The sequence below is a fragment of the Neopsephotus bourkii genome, unplaced genomic scaffold (assembly GCF_033783945.1).
Source record: "Neopsephotus bourkii isolate Nb327-2 ecotype Australia unplaced genomic scaffold, CSIRO-AGI_Nbou_v1 NB_1663, whole genome shotgun sequence".
Lineage (NCBI taxonomy): Eukaryota > Metazoa > Chordata > Aves > Psittaciformes > Psittacidae > Neopsephotus > Neopsephotus bourkii.
In genome coordinates this window covers 6,449,371-6,466,168 of record NW_026902137.1, presented here as the reverse complement: position 1 = coordinate 6,466,168, position 16,798 = coordinate 6,449,371, and the positions used below count along the sequence as shown (strand labels likewise).

General features: G+C 38.6%; 1 protein-coding gene across 1 annotated transcript in view; it reads left to right on the top strand.

Annotated features, from left to right (window-relative positions):
- Window positions 1-16,798, top strand: part of PTPN1 (protein tyrosine phosphatase non-receptor type 1) — a 41,610-nt gene that overhangs the window by 10,946 nt on the left and 13,866 nt on the right. The window lies entirely within an intron of this gene.

Below are 16,798 nucleotides of genomic sequence, written 5' to 3'. Positions count from 1 at the left end.
TATGTGACATGACTGTTCAACGCTGACATTTGTTTTTTAAACTCTTGAGTTGCTTTCAGATGGGGAGAAGATGGCGTGCACAGCTGGAGCTGAAAGCTCTCTTTCACTGCAGTGACAGTCTCTAGAACAGGGTTGGTTCTGTCAGTGTCTTAAAAGTATTGCTTTGCAACTTGGAGAAATAAGTTTTAGCATTTCATGTATGGCTGCTTTGGGGTTAAGGGAGGAGTTGTATCTTTCCACAGGGAGTTCTCAGGCTTGTTGGCCATAGGCAGATGTTCTTACATACTGTCTGTTCTGAAGACATGCTCATATTCACCTTTCCTGTGTGAGAACTAAATGCTAGCACGCACTAGAAACTATGATAAGTAAAATGCAGGATAGACATCCACTGTAAGAATTAATATGCATAATTATTTGTGTGTAAAGGGCAGCAAAGCAAAGTACACAGAAACCTACCTCAGATCTAAGCAGCTTAACCTCTCTGAATGTCCGTTCAGTGAATGTTATATCTCCGTCAGCATTTAAGGGTTACGTTTCTCTTTCCAAAGAAAGTATTGACTTTTCTCTGTGCAACTTCTTCTGTTAAATCTAGATGTAGAGCAGAGGTGCCCAGGCATTCTGTCCTGGAGCCATGGGAGGGTTGGACAGTGTGTCCTGTCCCCGTCATCAAACAACATGCTTGCGTGTTTGTAACGTGGCCTTTTCAGCCAGTACATGACCTGACAGTCATATAGTTGGGTAAACAAGTGTGTAAACTTGTGTTTTTGAGGACAGGGGAAATGGCGTCAGTGTTTAACTTGTCCCCAAAACTGTACTTGGTCCGTAGACTGTGAGCTGATCATCTTAGGTGTAGAAAGCTCTAAGCTTTATTATTCAACTAGCTTAGCTTGGATTGGTTTCCTAAACACATATTAGTCATGTGAGAAAACAGAAGTATCCAAATTCTGCTTTATCTAACATCTGTTTTCAGCAGTACTGTTTGTTCTCAGCAGGTTTTTGTGTGCATTGCAGTAACTTGGCAACCTGTAGGTTGCACCATTCAGTGAATTCAGTATGCTTTTACTCATCACTAAAATTTTCCTTCCCAAATTTGAATATTATAAGTACAGTGAAGTGGGCATCTGTAATTATAACAGCAGCAGCCATGTTAAACAGATCCCAATTGAAACACGCTGTTCATGCGAATTTGTAATAGTTTCTTCAGATTTCAGTCCAAAAGTCTTCCTTGAAATCAGTGTAAGAAAGGGTAATTGCAGCTTCTCTCTGGGAATGGTAGCTAAGCAGTTAGAGCTACACAAAGTTCCACAAACCAGAACGGCCGTGTGCTGAAAAACTTAACTGCTAAAAGTAGGACTATTTCATGGTGCTGTTGTAGGAGCAAAGCTTGAGTTTGGCCTTTCCCTGCACGCAGAGGCATGAACATGGTTTGTGCAATCCTGTTAATTGTACATGCTCTTTAAGCTTGAATCTCATTATGTTAAAAATGGTAAAAAGCTTTGGTAATAGTGTAATGAGTATGCTTTGGCAGAACGAGTCTGTAGTTTCATTGCCTGCGTTCTTACTAAGGGCCAACAGAGTGAAGCATTCTTATGCCATAGATCAGAACTTCCTGGGGTTTGTATTATACTCCAGTTTGTAGGGGAAAAAAAAAGAATGCAGGAGGGAAATCCTCTTACATTATGGAGCTGATACCTGTTGTAACATATGGTTCATCATTTTGAATGAACAAGGTTTCTTGGTACTAAATAAATCTAGTAATCCCCCTCACATTTTTAGCTTAAAAATGGCATCTCAAGAAAGGCAGTAAAACAACGTGTGGTACAAACATCTTCAAGGAAATGAAGTTCACCACTAAATAAGATGTAGATATCCTTTTTTTAGTAGGTAATGCAAAGTTCACAACTTCCTATTCAACAATTCCTGCCACTTCCTTTCTTCTGTGTTTTAGTACTTCCTCTGCTTACAAGCTCACAACTTGGAGAGTTTTGATGGAATTAGTAGAAAGTGGGAAACATGGCTGTTTCCTGTCCTATCCTGATGTGGTCTGAATATGTGCCACATTGTAGTCATGACACGACTTCATTCCCTTAACAGTTGCAAATATATTAGAAAGTTTTATTTACCTTTTAGAATATTGAGGTACCCAAAGTGAATCAAATCATTAATGAAGAATGACACCTGTTAGCCATGAGAGAAAAAAACCCCTCTAAACTCTGGTTGCAGTTGCTCGGTGTTTCAAAATAATGAACCAAGTTTACTTGTATTAAAACTTGAGTTCTTTCTTTTTCATATGAAAACTTTACTGGCATTGCTTTGCTTGCTTTTTTAAAGGTTTAACAGATTTTTATGTTACAGTAGTTATTTGTAGTTGTCTCTAGAAAGCATATTTAAAAATATGCTTTCACCAATAGAAATATAATTCCAGAAATTATTCTCTCACCTTTCCTGTTTATAAAAATATTGATGCTATAACTAACATAATACATATAAACCAAAACCATGATGCCTTAAATATGACTTATTTTGTGAATGCCAGTTTCAAACACACTTTGATAATGCACGTTGCTCCTCATCTGTCATTCTCTAACTGTTTCTGCAGAGTAAGAATCTGGTACATATAGAGCCACTTATGTTTTGATTTTTAACTCTGGCTGTTAGCTCATATTCAAGCATCTTCAACATCAGCTTTGCCACTACTTCTGCCATGTAAGTTCAGTGACGTTGAGACTGTTGGTGGGACAGTCAGTGTCTTGAAAGCTTCACCTATGTAATGTATTCATAAGATGACATAGCAGAAACTTGGGCTGTGTGGCCAAAATCTAGTATTAAATGTAGTTTGGCTAAAAAAAAAAAAAAAACCTTTGATTTCTAATGCAGTTCTTCCATCATCTGAACAAAACTGGCTTCAGCCTGCAGGTAGCTACTTCTAAAACACAGAGGCTTACAAAATAAACTTCGTGGCATTTCTGGTGTGCCGTGTTTGGGATGCATATTCAAGTCTACCTGTTACATTCTTTTGCTGCTGAACAGATCCATGAGCTACATGAAAACTTTTGTGCATTGACTACTGGAAGTAAAGTACAGAGATCTTTAAGCAAGGAGTACATGTTCATAAGCAAGCAGCTATGAACTGGACCTTTAGTTTTCCTTTCAAGGCAGGCTCTTAATGTTCCACATAGAAAGGAGGTTGCCTGTACCTTATCAAATAAGAATATATGCCTTTATAAAGGAAACATTGCAGACAAAAATAATGTAGTCGTAGAATCATAGAATAGTTAGGGTTGGAAAGGACCTTAAGATCATCAAGTTCCAACCCCCCTGCCATGGGGAGGGACACCTCACACTAAAAGTCTGAATAATCTTGCTGTTGCATTTGATCTGATAACAGTATTATGCTGTGAAGGCTAATTTAGTAGGTGTCTGAGAGGGAAATAACCTTTGGAACTCCTATAATATGCAAACTAATTAGAGGTTACAGTGAACACAGCTGTTTCTGCCAAGCTGACTAAGCTAGGAATTTAAATTACTATTTTTAACCGGCTTATAATGTCTCTAGTTCTCAATGGTACCCATGTTATTACTTTTTAAAATTGTATTAATGTGCGTGTCGTATAACAAACTAAGTACAATAAATGTTGTTAGTGCAACCAGTCCGTTACTTTTGAAATTGAGCAATCAGTGTGAATATACAGACACAATAGAACACTTCAGGTGGCATCTGGGCTTTGTTACACTAAACATATATACTAAAGTAATGTCTATGGCTTGTATGAGTTCAAACTGAAGGCTTCCTCAGAGGAAGAGGCATGAGCCCTGGAATGAAGCAGTTGTTGTTTTCTCTAAGCTGTTTACATATATTCGGTCTAGTATGTATATTACCCCTTTCTTACCCTCCAAGAAAGTTGCCTTTCTCCATTATACAGGATTTTTTTCCATGCTGTTGTTTGCATTCAAAATGCTTTTTCTGTTGGTCTTTGAGAGATGATCATTGTACAGACCCTGTAAAAATTACTACAGATTCTGTCCTGAAATCTGGAAGTCATTGCAGGTAACTGTACCGTGAAATAACTGCGCTAATGACCACTTGGAAAACAGTGCTAGTGGAGCTCATTGTGTGCAAAGTGGTAACAGTTCTAAGAGATATTGTCAAGATTAACTTCAAAATTCTGAACTAGTTTCTTTCTCTAATAAGCTTTAGTTGCTACATTCTGCAGAGATTACTGGAAGAGCAGAAGCGTTCCTCAAAACCTGGGTGTACTGAACAGACATGTTTCATGCATAAATTTGTTGCTTTTACAAAAAAAATCGGTCTAATTTTAACATAACATATGGCAAGCTGGTGTCTAAATCTGCTTTAACAGACTGTACTTTCTAAAAGCATATAGAACTAGTTTAACTTGAGATAAAAATTATTTTAATTCCTATTTGCTTCTGTTAACACCAATAGCTTGCTTACTCTAGCCTCTAAACTACAGTAGCTAAGATCTGAGTTTAGTTTTAGTCAGTTGGGTGTAGAAAATGATTCTTGCAAATTAATCCTGTTTTTGTAAAATCCTCTTTTCGCTTCTGTCTTCCATGATGGGAAGAGACTTTCAGACCAACTCAAACCAAGAAAATAAAAACTAGGCAAACGTCAGAAGTTCTGGTTCCTAGGGAGCAATCCTTTTGTTTCTGGGTTTGTGTCATCATGGAAAATGGGCCATAGACAATTAATCTAGAAGTGCTTTTGTATTTAGAAAGACTTTCTCACCAAAAACATAAAGGAAATATACGATTCCAGGCCTGGATTCCATGGCTCTGAATGATGTCTGCTTCTAGTAACAGTTTTGGTTTTCTATAGTGCTAATGATGGGGTAGGGGAGCTAATCTAAAGCTTTCTTCCTTTGCCTCTAGAGACCAGGGAAGACAAAAGCATTCCTAGAAGAGCCTAAAAAAATGGCTCAGAGAAATAGCCTCCCTTCTGAAAGGAGAAATATATAGATGTTCCAACACAGCTGTCAAACCAAGAGCATTGCAGCGAAGTGGTTGGATTCCTAAAATGGTAGTGAGAAACACTGACTCCTAAGTTAGAAAGCTAATGAGTTCGGGTGTTGTGGATGAAAACTAATCTGCTTGGAGAACACAAGTTGCATCCCTTATAGCACCCAAGAGGTGTTTTCTGACTGTCTTCAATGGATGACTTCCTTAACTGGTGAATGGGGGCTGCAGCACTTCTTCTGTGAAGACAGGCTGAGAGTTGAGGGTGTTTAGACTGGAGAAGAGAAGGCTTCCGGGAGACCTTAGGGCAGCTCCCAGTGCTTAAAGTGGCCTACAAGAAAGCTGGAGAGGGGCTTTTTAGAAGGGCATGTAGTGACAGGACAAGGGGGCATGGCTTTAACCTGACAGAGGGGAGAGTTAGATCAGATATTAGGAAAACATTCTTCACGACAAGGGTAGTGAGGCCCTGGCAAAGATTGCCCAGAGAAGCTGTGGCTGTCCCATCCCTGGCAGTGTTCAAGGCCAGGTTGGATGGAGCAACCTGGTCTAGTGGAACATGTTCTGCCTGTGGCAAGGGGTTGTGGAACTAGGTGAGCTTTGAGGTCCTTTTGAACCCAAACCATTCTGTGATTCTCACTACTCTTGAAGGAGGACACAACTGGCTATTAGGAAGAGATAGGGTAGATCAGTGTCATCAGCATAAAGGCCTGTCTTCTTTCCCATTGAAACCCTCAAATGTTTTAGCAGTTCATGTTGACATAAATGTTTATTCTGGAATGTAATGCCAGCAACAACAACAAACTTGACATTACAGGCATCCAAAGGACAATAGCAGTGATGTGAAAAAATGTCTGATATTTTCCTTTGTAAGTCCTAGAAGGATATTTTTGTAGCTTTAATTCTCTAATAAACCTACAAAGGATTGTGTGTGTGCTCATTCTTACATACAGCCTATCTTTACCCTTTGCATGCAAATTCCAATGTTGTATTAAGAGCATGACAAAAATGAACTGATGATAGATCTCGAAGTGTACAAAGTCTCCTCCTTTCCTTATTGCTCACTGCATTGACTGGTTTTTAAGGAGGTATTATAAGGTGCCAAATCAAGTTGTTGAATTTGTAAAGAGCTTGATATGTAAACTTGATATGTAAACATGAGAACTCTGGAGATCTTTAAATACTCAATTTTTCTGTTTTCAGGCACGTCTAGTGCCGTAAGACTTGTGACATAGGTGAATTTTTTTCTTTTGATCAAATTGTCCCTGTGTAGCCATCTCTTATTCCCCCCAGCTTTTAATACTTGTTTTGAGCACCCACCAAAAATCCTGAGGTCATCTTATTTCCCATTTTCAAGTGCTGTTTGTAAACTGTCTTTAGTCTTTATTATGAGTAACTTGATGACCACCACTTTAAAGTAGGTATGCCACCATTCGACAGAGAGATGTGTGGTATTTCTATTTGAACCTCATCTACACCTTCAAAAGGAAGTAGAGCTGCAGAACAAGCTGAAAGCTGTAAAAACCATTTTCCTGTTTCCTGAGTCCAGGGTTAAAAATCCTTGTGGTCTTATTCAGGGAATCAGATACCTTCCAGGGAATTGTCCTGGTGCTGAATGTATGGGTATAAAATTAAACTCTCTGAAATGTATGGGTGGAAAATCAAACTCCAGAGGAAAAAAAATAAACCAGCAAACATTTATCTGTAGGAGATTTGAAGAAAACAACTTTTCTTTCTCTGACCTGTTAGGATTGCCTTGAGGATTAGAGCTATAAAATACCCCAAAGCTTGGCAAATAAATTTTTGTCTCTATTTGATAGGCAAAATGATGGATTTAGGAGAGATGATGACTTTGTACGAGACGGCAGTTTTACCCATCTGACAATTCTTGCTAAGATCTTGTGTATTTTGTAGATGCTTTACCCGTCCCTTAGGGCCACTTCATGGCTTCACTCCTAACTAAAATCGCTTCATGGATGCTACCTAATTAGTTTCAATTAGGGACAAAAGGGAAAGCTCATTAGTTGTGTTCCCAGCTTATTTGTGTCTGTTTTTTGGGGCTGCTTTATAAACACTTTGTGATTTTCCTTAAGGTCCTTTCCCAGGACAGGCCTCCTCTTTAGTATTGGGCTCATACTCTATGCTGTAAACTTCTGTACTCTGGCTTCAGGGCACAATTGCCTTTCCCTGGGGGAGGAAACACAATACATGTATCATACCAATTGGAATGTCTGGGGAATCACCCTTTGTTGGGCAGCCCTGATTTGAGTTATGCTTTCATGGATCATTTCATAAACCCATCAAGTAAGTGACTGTGTGGGCTTCTTGTATGGTCCATGTTGTGGAAACATACCTTGTGGTGGAACTACAGCTTTTAAACCTAAGAGAGGCTTGGTAAAATGTTCTAATGCTGACTTTGTTTTTCTCTGGTAGCTTTTAGTTGTGGTGTGTACTACTAGATAATTAGATCTCTATCTCACATAGAGTACCTTAATTTGAAAATGACCTTGACAAAATGAAGATCCCTTGGGAATTGTTGCCTGCCCTTTTTTCTTGGACAGTTCTATTATTTTAAGAAGTTCTGTGTTGTTGAGGAGCATATATTGCTGCAGATAGGGAATACTGGACTTGACTTGTCTTGTTAATGGGACCAGTATTTTCAGCTGAGTTAGTAATCTGGAGGTGGTTAACATGGTATCTACGAAAGATTTAAAAATAGTGCTGTGGTAGTTGTGAGGTTCTGTAAGTTTAAACTGCTCCTAAGGCTGATGTTGGCATTTCTTTAAAAAAAGAAAAAACCTAATATCTGTAATCTTACTTTGTTTCTTAAAAATAGTTGTCCTGAGCAACATGACGGTGGTGTTTGTCTATTAAGCAGTTAAAGTGCTGTTTGTTTGGCTTTTAGTCAACATACTTTCCAGGAAAAGGTGAAAGGACACAAATACCACAGATGAGTTTCATTTGCAGTTCAGTGAATCTGAACTGTAGGTTTTAAAATCAAGTCTCTCTTTTAAAAAAACAATAGAGGCTTAGTAGGAAGACTCAAGCTTCAGCTCCTCAAATATGCAGGGCTGCTTGTTTTCAGACTTGGCAAGTGTGATATTACTCATCAGGGCCACAGAACTGTGTGTTTGGATGGTGTGGGTCTTTCGCTAATTATAGTAGTTCTGTTACAGTTCATTAGTTGAGCATGTTAATAGACTCGGGCCTTAAACAGTGACAGTAGGTCTAATACTAAGCACCTGCCTAGAGCTTCTTTAGGCAGAAGACTATATTGTACTTCTATATTGGTACAACACCTAGTACCTTAGGAGCCTCTCAAATTCCTTGTTAACAGGAATAATAAATATGCCAGATTTTCTGAACATCTGTATTCTTTTCAGTGGGCAGTATGTCAGCATGCCCAATTAACTATAAGATCAGATCACACATGCCTTCTGTGTGAAGGGAGAGGATGGCAAGTTATTAAATGGAGCTATGTAGCTGTGTTGATTTACAGGAACATTCCTTTGCTTCAAGATTTTAAATGTTTCAGTGTGCTGAAAACAATTTACAGGAAATCAGGCTTGACTGATTCACTTTCTGCACATTGATTTGTGCCCAGAGTAAAATGTCTGATATTAGCAAAACATGAGTGATTTATTTATTTATTTATTTACTTTCTTATTTATTTATGAAAGAAGCAGGGCTTTATTATTTTCAGTCATTTCATGTGGTTTCTTATTCTTGAAAGTTGTTGTTTTTTTTAAAAAGCTGAGATTTAAATATGAATTATCTGGGGTAATTCCTGTGATGGTCATAAAGTTTACACAACTGGGTTTGTGCTTATCCAGAACAAGAAGTCTCACTGTTTTCCTACCTTTATTTCAGTATCTTTTCTTGGTCTTCTGAAGAGAAATTAGCCGCTGCCTGATAGAATAGCCTGTTTCAGGGCTCCAAGGATAGGCTGTCCCTATTACAATCATGACAAGTAAAGAATCACCACCTGATAAGAGGTCCTGAAACAGAGTGAAAAACTGAAAGGATAATCAGTTTATTTCTTCTCTTGGATTCTTTTCTGTTAAGACTTTGGGATTTCATCTGTCAAATTACCTGGTGAGATTCAGACCAAAGTCCTGATTTTAGTTTGCTGATTGTAACTGAAGGTGAAGTAGGTTTTCATTCTGCAGCATGAAAATACTTTATCCTTCTACCAGAAGGTTTTGGATAAAACTATTATAGATTAGACCATGCCAGCACAGCATTGCCTTCTGCTATCTTTTAGTACATAGGACTCTGGTTGCTGAGAGGTATAGTGTCAATTGGCTGCTTTTAGAGCTATTGGGAAGTTTTTAATCTCAATTTCCTTGTGGATTTTTACAAAAGAAATTATAAGTCAGCTACTAGATATTTCTTTTTTTAAGTTGGAAATTCCTGCATGAGTGCCGGTTGTTACTAGTGGCATTAACCCTGCAAACCAGGCTACTTGGCTTTCATCTGAAGGCTGCTGCCCTTTGTCTAGCACAATCCTTGAAATTATTTAAACAAAAGATTATTTCAAACCTTTCTAAAAGACTGGATTTTCTTTTCCCCTGTGCAGAACTCTGAGCTTTGTAAATGAGTCAGGCTTTCTGGATTTGCATCCTGAACTAGTAATACTGCAAACAACACCAGTGTTCATTCACGTCCGTGTATTAACCTGAGCTGAACCATGTAAATGAATTTAAATGATTGAAAGTCTAGTATGTGTTTGAAAATATTTGCATAATGGTGGAGGAATTGGGAGGGTTAATACATAGCTGCTTGATGATTTAAAAACAGGACACAAAATCCCAAACCAAACCCGATTTCTAAAAGAGCAGGAAAACTTTAAAATACTAGTGACAGTGTAACAAGTGAACAGGGCACCTCTACAGATGATGAAGCAGTGAGCAAGAAGTGTCTTTCATATGATTATCTAATATCACTTATTTTTTAATCAAGTGAACTGGTTTATTTTAAGATTAAATGGTGATCATGGATTATGCAGGAATTTGAGGCAATAGTACAGTCTTGCTTTCTTAACATTAACTGAGATTAACACTGTATGTAGTATCTCTACAAATCAGTGGAGGATTCCTGAGTGAGTATAAGTAAGAAGTTATTCCATGGTTCCTATTTCATGAAGTCAGAGATCCCCTTGAGAAACTGTAAACTACCTGCAGTGGTTCCAAGGGCATCCATCTCTTGTCCTTTTTTTCCACACCTTATCATTTGCCACTTGTTTAAACTCTAGAAAATACTTTAGTTATAAGCAGCACAGTGATCTGGTTTTGCTGTGAAAATGTGTGAGAAGAAGCTTTTCTCATCCCTCCCTCACCTTCTAGTACTTAGAGCCTCCCCACTCCCATCCTCCCTGAAGCCTTCAAGGTCTACACACATGGTCTTCACCTTGTTGGGTGGTTTTGCTTTTTTATTGTGCTGGTAGCTCTGTAAAAGCAATAATGCTGTTGTGAGATGTTAGAATGAAAATATTGGGTAACTAGGAAAGGAGGACTTCGTTTATAACCACAGTTGTCAGTTTATGGAGCCTGGAATACACAACAGGCCAGGAATTACACATTTTAAAACTCATACAGAATCCATGCTACAAACATATTAAGGTCTGGATTTGCTATACAGACTAAATTCCTTTAGGAGTTACAAAGATGTCTGGACTGTCAGATACATCAGTTTATTTGAGATGAGGTTAAACCAAAACTCTGTCTGGACATCTGTAATGTTTGGGCAAATCAAGATCTGGATCTCATCTGTGATTATTTTTCTCATAGGAGAAGAGTAACTTGAGTTAGAACCTTTTGACACTTTAATGAGACTGTGGTTTATTTCCTGGCACTGACTTTGTTTGATGATACAGATAGCAGAGCTTTTCTTTTGCACAAGTGCTGTCAAGAAAAAGCCATTTCATCTTCTCAGAAGTCTCTATCCTTCCAATAATGTCTAAGATACACTTCTGGAATAGATTGAGTGTCTGGGAGGAAAAATAGCAATGGACATGAAGAAGGGAACTTCAGTTGTTTTCTTGTACTGACCCTCCATTCAGTTGTTTCCTGTTTTGGCAGAGAGTACATGGCTACAAAACAGCAGAAGTCGAGTGTTCCTGCCAGCTACTCTGAACTTCTGTTATGGGTCATAAATTTCAAGGACAAGCCGTATTTTGAACTTACTGAAATTTGAGAAGTTGCATGTAATTCTTTAGCCTAATATTAGAGTTTAGCTCTTTGATCGGCCTGGCTCTGCTGCAAGCCTCAAAAATAGCACAATTGAAAAATCACTTTTTCCTTATTGCAGATAATGACATTGAAGCAAATTGAGAATGGGAACAGCTGAGTTCCGCAGAATTGCAGTGATTTATTCTACAGCAGTGTCATCCTTTTGACAACATGCAGAATGAATATACTGTTAAAATGGCTTTCTCCCTTTTGGAAGATTATACCCACGTTGTAGGAACTGTTCAGGTGCAAGCGTTTCATTGAACATTTACAGTGTTTAGATTTCTGCCATGATCAAGTGGGCACAGTAAAGTACTGCAGGGTTTACTTTCATCATTCTTAAATTTCTACAGTTAGGTGTGTTGAAACTAGTTAGTTGTGAGAAAGAATCTGTAATGTAGCTGCAATAAACATGAGCCCAGAAAAAACAGTACCCTTTTCCACGTGCTGATATGATTTAAGAATGCAATCGTGTCCAGTTTACATTCTCCTGGGGGATTATTTCCGTGCCTAGAACCAACCAGCTGACTGGTGTCAGAAGCTCTGCTTATGACAACCTGTTCAGACTGCCCATGTAGTGCTGAACGCACAACGGGCTTTCTAGGAAAATGATGTTGCAAGTGTGGGATTTTTTTTTCTCAATATAATTTATCCTTTTAAACTGACGTAGTGGTGTTGTTGAACTTTAAACAAGCATATTCTTTTCTCTCTCTTCATGCATGATGTCAGGAAGAAGCTCGGTGTATGAGTCAATTGGGTTTTTTGAGGGAGATTAATAAAAAAAAAATCAATACTACCATATTTTACCTGAAAGCAAAACTAAGAGACTAGATAAAATGTTTTCAAAGGGTATTAAAAGCTACATTTATTTCATTTATCTGGCTAAAAGTCTGCAGCTTGTTGTTATAATTAATGTCATTTGATGCAATTCCCTGTTCATTTACCTGTTCTTTAGATGACCTTCTTGTTACCTGTAAGTTCCATCCTCATTTCTTGTCCGTGTCCAAATATCCTGATTAAAATTTAAAAAACACAGGATAAGAAATCCAGTCTTCCTTGTCAAAGAGGTTCGAATGGAGATTTGATGTATGTATGCTTTGCATCTTAGCAAGGTACTTTTGTTGAGTCAGTTCACTGCTTCTCAATGGCTCAATTTCATAGAATCGTAGAATCACAGAATGGTTTGGGTTGAAAGGACCCTTAAAGATAATCCAGTTCCAACCCTTTGCCATAGGCAGGCACCAGGTTGCTCAAATCTCCATTCAAGCTGGCCTCGATTTTTTTGCTCCCTTACACACTGAATCTGAAGACCTTTTCCCATTTGTGTAAAGTAGTTGTTCATTGTGGAACGCTTTGTACTGCTTGTTTTTCTTGTGTTCTTCTGTACAGGTCTTTGCCACTTCGTGTAACTGTAGTGGCATTTCCATTCTGAAATCAGCCTGTAATGACATCTCAGAAAACAGCAGCTTTCACTTGACTTTACTGTAACTTTTTCTTTACTCTCCCACCTTTACAGCAGTGTCATCATGTTTTCAGTGCTCCCTTTAAGAAGAAACTTTTTGTTTTAAGCTCTTAAGCTAAAATTACATTTTTATTTAAGTCTTTATATACTTGCTGTGAATTGCTTTCCATTGTGAGACTGCGTCAGTAGATAGATTACTGTGCACTTCTGTAGCCTATGATAAGATCTCGGCAATTGCTGCTTCCCGTAGGAACAGAACTGTTAAAATGAGAGTATATCATTATCTCTTAGTCTGAGCTACTCCAGAGTTTATGGTATAATAAAAGAGTGTGATCAAATTAAGGCCTGCAGCAAAGTTCCCCAGGAGCCTTTCTGTTGAATATGAAGGCCTTTAGACTAGACATTATTTCCTCTATTGGGAATAGTAACGTGCAGATCTGTGTAACATTGTGGTGTGCTTGAATGACTGATGTCATCAACAGTTCTTCATGTGACCTAATACTTACTTCAGGATTTTGGGGTATATCTTTCCTAATCTCCTGTTGGTGTCTGAACAAGATGGGAAAAGTGTAGTCAAATGTGCTGTTGTGCTAGGAGTGTACATATGGAAGCTATAGTGTGGTGCAGAGTGCCAGTGGTTAGGACAAGTTTGCAGAAAATACTTACTGTCCAAAGGGGGAATTGTCAGACTTCAGACTCGAGAGTAGTTAGAGGTTGGGAGCCTGAATTGAGGGTGGTTTTTTGAAGGCTGAGAGGAATGGAAATAAAGTGCTGTGGGCTACAGAGTAATCACTACTGGTGGGTATTAATAGCAGGAGGAAGGGTCAGGTATTCTGATGCAGAAGGCTTTGGGACAAGGGGCTGAGACCCACCATGAGCACCTCTTCCTGGTGAACATCTGTAGGTCTCTGGAAGGTAAGGCTGTGTTCATGGGACTGATCCTTTTTGTCTCATCTGCCCTTGTGTTCTGTGTCCTTCCTTTGTGGTTAGAAGCGTGATGCTGTCAGGCCAAGTGGAAATCAATTCAAGCAACTGAGAGCAATCTTCTCCTGTAAATCATGAAAGAACTTCTTATTCCAGTCACTACTGCACATGAACAGCTACAAGAACTTTCCATCTGAAGAACAGTGCTTCAGTAGACTTCCTCTTTCCACCCCTGAAGCTTCTGGGGGTATTTGCACAGAGTACGGGACTTAAAACCAGGAGATGAGTGGCATGGGATGACTCATGCTCAAAACCAGAAGCATTTGACTTTGGAAAACTGACTTCAGTTCTAGCCCTTCCTCTTTAAAGTTTTATATTGCACGACCTTTTAAATGAAATGTCGAGCTTCCTTTTTAACTGACGGGATCTCTGCAGTGTGACTGTGAGTGTGATTCAAGAAGGAGTTTCGTAACTTTATCAATCCCTGTGTTCATCCGCTGCCTTCAGTTCTCATGACATCACTGGCTTCAAGTTCCTCATAGCATAATAATTCCTTTTGTGAGTGATTCTGCTTTCTCCAGCATGGAGATCATCCTATTGTATTATTACTGACATACTCTGAAACCACCCTGACACCAGTGTTACATGATTCCTGCAATAACCAGTAACAAAGGTTTTGGAGGAATGTACAAAAAGCCTGTAACGTGGCCAGTTGTACGTTGTTTCTCTCCAATCATTTTCTCTACTGAAGGCCATCTGATTTCCACTGAAGTCAGGTTCATATTCTTGGAAGTGATCTTAGAAATTTTTTTTTGGGGGGGGTCACTTTAGATGTCCTAGCAACTGCTGTAGCCAAATAAAAAAAACAAACCTCCCCAAAACCCTAAACCACCTTTATCCCATGTTGCTGAGAAGAGTATGCCTCCTCTTTTCAGGCTTGGCTTTGTTGCTGAGGTCCAGGCATGCATAGCCTCCAGGATTTTGGATTTTATTGGTGTCCATTACATTCAGAAATGAAGTGCTGTGTGCTAGCTGGCTTTTTTTCAGGAGACAGCAGGTTGCCTGTTGCCGTATCTGGGTCCCTCATTTTATTACCCACTCCATTTCTTTTTTGTTAGTTGAAAACATGCTCCAGAAATGTATTATGCTTTTTAAATTGTCTGTGTTTCTGGGATGTACATGGGTAACTTGGCTTTTCATTTTCTCTGTGCATCTCCTAGGACTCCCTTGTTCTGTCAGTACCTTTAGACATTGTAGCATCTTTAAACAGATCCAGTATTTGGCAGTGAGGTAACAGCCAGTTCTCTGTTCCCGGAACAGCAAATTACCAGTTTCAGATCCTTAAATATGGGACATTGGTATTTGAATCTATGGAACTCTTCAAGGCTGGGAGTAGTGTGTATGTGCACTTACACATATATGCTTAAGTATAAAGCTTTTGTATCAGAATGCCTTTGTATCATTCCATTTCCGTAATGAAGCATTTCATCCGCTTCCTTTCTTAAAAAAGGGGACACGTCGTTTCAAATGTGAAAGGAAACAGTGTAGATTAGTGCTGCTGCTAATTTAGCCCAGCATTTACAGCAAAAATGCCTGAGGGTCTTCTGGCTTCATTTGCATTTTGCTGTGCTTATAATATGAATCCTAAGCGCTGGGGTTTTGTTATTTTTCTCTTTTTTTAACGCTTAAAAGAAATAACATGTTGGCTCTGTGGGAAATGTGGTTAGAGGTCTAGAAAGCCAGTTTTCCTGGTTCCCTGTTTTTGTCTCTTGTTAATCCTGTACAGGCAGTAAAGAAGAAAAAGAAACCCCTGCAAAATACAAAGTCACCAACCTAGTGTCAGAGATGGAATTTATGAAAACACCCATTTTAGCTGCCTCGTGTTTGAGATATTAGACTGTGGCAGTCAAGATCATATTCTCCAGACTGCATTCTTCATAAGCAGAAATACTGGCAGCCATGTGCTAAGTTATAAAAAGATAGCAGCTGATGTCAGGGCTTATTTCAGAGAGGAGCCATTTCAGAATACTGTACTAATTTTGAGCAGGTATATGTAAAATAGAATTCTTCCCTTGACATGTAGCTTTCCGTGTAAACTGATACAGAGCTGAATAATAGGGTAGAGAAAGATGAACAAATAATAAGCTGCAGTATATAGCACACTTAAAAAGAAATTGTCAGCAGTGTACATGATCATTTGTGCAAAACTGAGAGGAAGAGAAAACCAGTTCAGTTTGGCCTCTGTGTTAGTGATTTTTGAGCTGGTACAAAATCCTCCTGCTCTGATGTTGGAAAGTTACCACAGTTTGAATCAGAGCCTTAGCTAATTCAAAAGTACTCGTAGAGGAGAGCCCAGCCTTTCTATGCAAGTAGGCTATGGATCACAAGCAGCCCTCCAAATGCACTGACTTTATGTGTGCAGAAACCTGTTCTCTGGTCATACTGGGTGTGGATCAACACCATGTACAAATATAGCTGTATCTGGACAGAAAACTGAATTAATTCTGAGCTCTGCTTCATTTGGTTGGCAATATTTAACAAAATCAATGCCATGCACTGAAAAGGCATGAATTTAACTCCATAATTTCTTTTTAATGGTGAATTTTTAGTGGCCTCTGGGCTAGGTTCACATATTCATTTCATGCACGATGTCTGTCTTAGAATTACTTAAACTTATTATGCCATTGAAATACCAGTTCTATAATAAATCCATTCCATTGGTTTTCATTAATTCCAGTTAAATCAGAGAGCTTCACCCTGAATTTTCTAGCTTTTTTTGCATACTTACATAGTATTTACTTACCATGTGCAGTTCAGTTTCTACACATTGGGATTAATGTCCAAGGACAGCAGAATTCTCATTAAAGCTTCTGAAATTGTCTCAGATAGCTTGAAAAAAAAGTGCATGTAACAGTGCAGCCTTCAGTCCACCAGCTAAAACTCTGTCTATATATATATATGTATATTTTTATATATATATATCTGCTTTAGCTGAGCCTGTGAATTGGATACAAATAACTTTCACCATTTGCAGCTTTATGACATCTTGTTGATAAGATAAAGATGTAGGTGATCTTGCATAAGTCACCACTCCATGTGTGTGTTTGAAGCCAAGGGAGGTAGACAAGGGTTTGGTTTTTTTCTACCACAATGTTTTCTAATTGCTGCTGAGTCAGAAGTACAACGGATAATTTCAGTGTTATTGGGA